Below are 6127 nucleotides of genomic sequence, written 5' to 3' on the forward strand. Positions count from 1 at the left end.
TACTTATTGCGTTTAAGAAATCGAATGGATTCACCCCCCATACTATAAAGTTAATTAGATCATGCAAATAAATCATGCTTGCATCTTTGGCTATTCTCAATCGCATTTTATTTTATGACACAATCAGCCAGTCAGCCAGTCAACCACGAAATGCAAGAAACTGCAGTCGGTTGAATGCTCGCTCCTCTCGGATTTCCACGCGCGGAACTCGAAAAGAACAAAAACACGCAAAACCGGGTGGCAAAAATCGCAAGACGATTGCCCGCGAAGAGCTTCTCGGTGGTCGAACAACGATGGCCGAGCAGTGGAAAGGCGGGAGGCGAGAGAGGGCCGAAGGCCGAAGGGGAGGAATGATTCAGTGGTGAAATATGTTAGGAGGTCGCCGTAATGCCTTTCTTTCTCCCCTTTTAAAAATCGAGTGTATGAAGCGAGGCGGACAATAATATTTCACATGCCGTGAGGCTAATTGAATGCTACCACGGTAGTTCTGGTTTTTAGCGGGCCTTCGGGAGTCCTCGAGTTCCCTGACGACTGTCCTCCCCCCTCTGGTCCCCTTCTCCCTCTCTTCCTTTACCGTTTCGGTCATATCCCGCCTCCACCGTCGTGGTGCAGCCACCGTGCCACTGTACCCGTGTGAGGCCCCATCGAAGAAGGGGGGGAAGGGGCGGGAGGGGGGCGCAGATCACTTGTGGAGGGGAATCCTGGACCCGCTGAACGAGGACAATAATTAACCGGTGCGGTTAGTTTACGTTGCCCCCCGTGGTTCCCGGAGGTCCGGTATATATACCTCGAAGGCAGAGATTCCCAACTTGGTTCAACACTTATTTTGGCTCAAATTCTATGTGTGTGCATGTACTATTTACTATTAATAATTTCATTAAAAATATGTCTCTAATTATTAAAAGAAATTAATTAAAAAGATAAAGCAAATAAAATTGAAAAGTATTGTACTTATTTATGAATGTAAAAATGAATACTTAAAAAGATTGTGGCACATAAATTATAACGATAATACGATTAAAAGAAATTGGGAAGAAGGCAAATAAAATTAATGATAATGCTAAAGCATAAAAATATGGGTGATGTCACGCAAGTTGGGAATACCTGGACCTAAGGCTCACGGTTTGAGATTCATAAATATGGCTGTCCGGAGGTGTAGCGAGTGAGGGGTCACACCTTCTTATAATTATTAACACGACAAATGAGCCAACCTGTAGGTTGTATACAAAAGCCGATTGGATACAATTTGATTCGCTCGTTTTTCGATCGTTGGATTAAACTTGCCCCGATTTCGGTCTCGAATTCGAGCAATATTTTCCTCTTTTCCTCTCGCACCAGCCATTAACTATCCTCAACAGGTTCTCGTATAAGTCTTCTATCTTTTTTTGACTGCCACATGCTAAAAGGATTTAAAAATATTCACTCTCGTGAATCCACAGCGGCTTCTTCGTGGGCGTAATTAATTTCTCCATCAGCCATAACTTTTAATTAATTTGTCATATTTTATATGTTTCGACGAGGATCAGTATTGCTAGACCTTTACATACATAAGTATCGTTTTTAGAAAATTTATTATCTCCGTTAATTTATTACAGTAATTAATTTTATATGTGTCTTATTAGAATATAGATTGATCCGACAATCTGTATTCTTTTGCAATTAAGGCTTATTTTATAAATTGATTATTTCGTTAAATAGAATTAGAAGTGTATAATCAGAAATTTCAAGAAACAGCAGAAAAGGATTAAGACCTTTAGTCGATAAGTTGAAAATTGCTGACTGATAAGATTTATATCGAAAGAATTACATGGTATCTTGTCAATGTATTTTTAGTGTCCGTCTACTACTTAGGTTACGTATAAATCGATAGACTATATCCAATAAAAACCGCTCAACCCATATCTTCTTCGGTAGAGAGGTCGCGTCCTCTCTTCATTGATTGATTTGTGGCCAGCGAAGTATGGGCGTGGCCGGGGTTTTTCAGGTGATAAATACCAACGCGAGATTTTCATCTCTCCGCACCCGAAGACACCTGCTGCCTGAAACCTTTTCACACACTGTCCCTGACCCCGGGGCCCGATGATTCCCGAGGAGAATCTCCTCTTTGTCCCGCCATTCCCCCCTTTTGATCCGCGGTCTTCTTTTTTTTTTCTTCGGAATCCGTCGGAGGTGTCACGCCACGTCCACGAAGGTAGATCGTAATCGGGCACAGTCGAAACGCAATCGAAGAATTGATTGGTGAAATGGATGGCCCGCGACGGGCAATATATTTTCTATCATAAATTCCGTCGCCGAGACAATCATCTTTTTCCCAGAAGGGATAATCGTGTGGATGTGTCCTTAATCCGGCTTTATACTATGCATTCAAATGAAATGTACATCCCATCTTTAAGTACTTTCAGTTCTTGAATTAACGTTATTTATTATAGGAAGTCACATATTTACTAAAACCGATTATTTTGTAGATACATTATAGGCGTATGTTTAAAAATTGGATCAACATCAAATTACATTAAGTACCATATTCACTCTAAAAAATATAGGTGTGGATTTAACACCATGAATTTTAAATCACGGTGTTGAATTCACATCTATAATATTAAAAATTCACACCGTATTGGTGTTTACATCAACACTTGTACGATGAGAATTATAATTAGAATTGTACTGCTCGGTGCTAAGTCCTTATCTATACTTTTTAAAGTGTTGAGAAATTAATTGTAACGCCGAGAATTATCTCATATCAGACTATACTCTTTTGCAACATTGGTTTCGCGTATTAGAGTATTCCTAAAATAATTTCTCATCAAGTTAGACAATATTCTGATAAAATATCACACTTTTTAGAAATATTTTTATAATATCTTCAGCTTCAGAGAACGCTGTCTAAATATTCTTATTCTCAGGAAATATTTCCAAAATATTCTAAGAATGCTTTCAGAATGTTCTCTCCATTTACAGAGAGAACCTCTGGAGGATATTCTCATTTCACGTCACTTTGCTTGAATAGATATGGGCTCCGAGTGCAAAGGGCTGACAATGTCCTCCTTAGAAACACGCGATCGCCGACTCTTTCTTACATGAATGATTGTTATTGCCTCGACGCGGCAATCGGGCGATAATTTTCGTCTTCATAACGGATTCGATGACGCGACTGCCCTGTAGCTCCTTGGATGTGCGTCGCGAAATTCCACTCGCACCGTGTCACATGGTTTTTTTTTTATTTATCGCGCTACTCATCTCTCCGAAATTGTTGATACTTAAATGCGGCCGCTATCGGCTCTCCTCGCGTGGAATAAGTAATAGTTATTGCCGCAGCACGAAAGCGGTGACGATAACTTTCCTTTCCGGCGTTCGCGATGAAACGGAGGTGCCGTGAGGTCCGAGAGAAGGTTCTCCTCCTTTACCAGAGATTCCACGTTGTTTACCTCTATTTTCGCATTTCGTGCGTCTCTTTTCCGTCCGGCCTTTTATTTCTCATTTATCGCGACCGAACGGGCCGATTATAATTGTAAATGCTACCATAAACCAGGCCTAACGCCGGCGCGAGGTGAAATGAATTGGCACGTTGGGGTTAAGCTCCGTGCGGAATCCGCGGGGGGCCCGCATGATGAGCGTAGGGCCCCGGCGAGTGTTGTGAATGGCCCCGAAGAATAACGTCCGAGGCTCCTCGGGCCTCTCGGGCCATTAACTTGCGCGCGGCACTAAATCATCGTTGCTGTCATCATCCTCGTTATCTACCGCCCCCGCCGACAATTCTTACCACCAGCTATTTGTATTATCGTCATCATTTCACAGCTCGTTGATCGGCCTGCGGAACGAAGGATCGATCGATCGATCGATCGATCGAGCGAGTGTACGCGGGGTCAGGTAAACTTAATAAGTTAGGACGGCGCGGCGCCTCGATATATCTCTCGGAATGGAGATCGATCGGCCAACGACGTTAATTAGCTCAATGAATATCGGCCTGTTTCGTAATTTTCAGCTTTTCGATTGTTTAACACGTCGCTATTGTCCTTTTTATCCACGTGTGCGTCTTTGACCCTTTATATTCGTTTACATATTTTAATTTTATGATGTTTAAGATTGTTCCATATTATAGTATTTATTTACATTATTTACAAGATAATATCTATTATAATACAATTTGTATTATAATAGATATTATTATATTATAATAAATAATATAAATAAATATTATAATACAAGACATTATCTATTTATAATACGATATGCACAATCTTAAAATCATAACTTAAAACTGTACTAAAATATAAAAAAGAAAATTTATGCGACAAGGAAACATGTAGCGGAGTTGATTAGAAGAATGGCAAATATATGATTATGACATTAAACGGTGACACGCGTACAAGAAGCTTCGGTTACTTCATAATAATATATACATGCAACGTAGCCTTTAATTTATGTCAACGAGACAGTTAAATTACTCGACGCTGTTTTAATGACATCAACGGTATCCCAGTGTCTGCAGTTCTCTCGTAGACAATAAATTTATTTTAATATCTGACAAACGAAGTTTGTCGACAATGCGAGTAAAGGAATCATTATATTCGGCATTAGAGCTATGCATTTAAATTTGAAGGAAAAATTGAATCTACTGTCTATTATTGTTACAACAAATAAAATAGAATAGATTTTTTACAATATAAAGTAATAAGAAAAGTATGTGCAAGAGTCACATCTAAGTGATTTAAAATGCGCATTAATGAAAAATAATTTTTTGATACTATTTTGTTCAATTTGAGTTAAGTGTGATATTTAAGGAGAGAGAGAATTAAATTTAATCTTTTTATTTTTTTTTCTATAACCGAATAACTTTGATAATAAATAATTAACTCTTTAAGAATTTGAATTTTTTTCTATTACTTTATACGTTTCATAGCAATTCTTTGCGACTTTGTAATATTTATACGGACTAAAAATAAAGATCGGAACGTCTACGATTTACTTCTATATCACTTATGCAATAAATGCGCTCACACATAATCAACTGGTGCCAATTCTTTTTGACGTCAGTTTCACGATTTACATTCTACAGATCTAAATTTACTTATATTGTTACACTATCTATTTTATTGTTATAATAAATTACTCCTGTCGGATATTTTTTATTCGATTTTAGTAACATATATACAGGATGAATACGGTTAGAAAGTTAAACGTGAAACGACAGCGATATCGCTGTCAGAGAGGGTCGTGGGGTCCTCTCTCTTCGCCGTTCAACGTTTCGCACGATCGCGTCACGTCCGGCCGATTCGCGATGTCCGGTCAGTGTGATCGCGTCGTTGAGCGCTGGATGGATATAAGCGGGGGGCCAAGGAAGCTGGTCCCCGCGATCAGCGTTCCCGCGAGAGGAGTTGGCCCCGCTCCCGCGCAACCATAAGTATGTATATTCCTCCGCGGGGGGTACGTCACTGTCCCCCGGTGTTGGCCACGCAAGGTTAGTCCACTTCTTCTCCATCTTATCGAATCTCTCCCTCTTTCTCTGTCTACCTTGGTTCATCAGTTTACCTCTTTCCCCCTATACGAAGCCTTCTTCACTGCCTGCTGGTCACCGCATTCCGATCTGTTCCCCGCGCGTACCCCCGGCTCTTTCTTTAAAGTTTCTCTCTCTCTCTCTCTCTCTCTCACTCTTCCTTCTCGTCCTCTCACCTTTACCGCGTGCCCCGGACCCCTTCCCCTTGGTTCATTCGTACCGTGCATTCGTTGCAGACCTCTTCGAGGCTTCAAGCGTCCTGACACTCTCGTATACCGGTGGTATCATCGTAGTTGGCTGCAGCCTTTAAGCTTTTATCCCTCTCCAACCGGGGGAGAAGATAACATCGGCGCTCGCCTCACGGGTCTCCTCTTCTCTTCTCTTCTCTCGGACTCGCTAGCACTTAGAATAAGAGAGGAGAGACCCCACTGAGCGAGGCACCGCGGTGGGTATTCCGGGTACAACCTGCCACTCGTCAGCCCACCCTCGTGCGTGCGTGTGCGTGTACACGTGTACACGTGCTCGCGCACATCTCCGCGGCGCGCCGGAGCTACCAGCGACTCGCGAGCGCGATCAGGGCGAAAGGAGGGATCTGTGTTGGGGACGAAGGGGCAAGGGAGGGTGAATTGC

This window comes from Mycetomoellerius zeteki, unplaced genomic scaffold, assembly GCF_001594055.1.
Source record: "Mycetomoellerius zeteki isolate Tzet28-1 unplaced genomic scaffold, Tzet1.0 scaffold73, whole genome shotgun sequence".
Taxonomy (NCBI): domain Eukaryota; kingdom Metazoa; phylum Arthropoda; class Insecta; order Hymenoptera; family Formicidae; genus Mycetomoellerius; species Mycetomoellerius zeteki.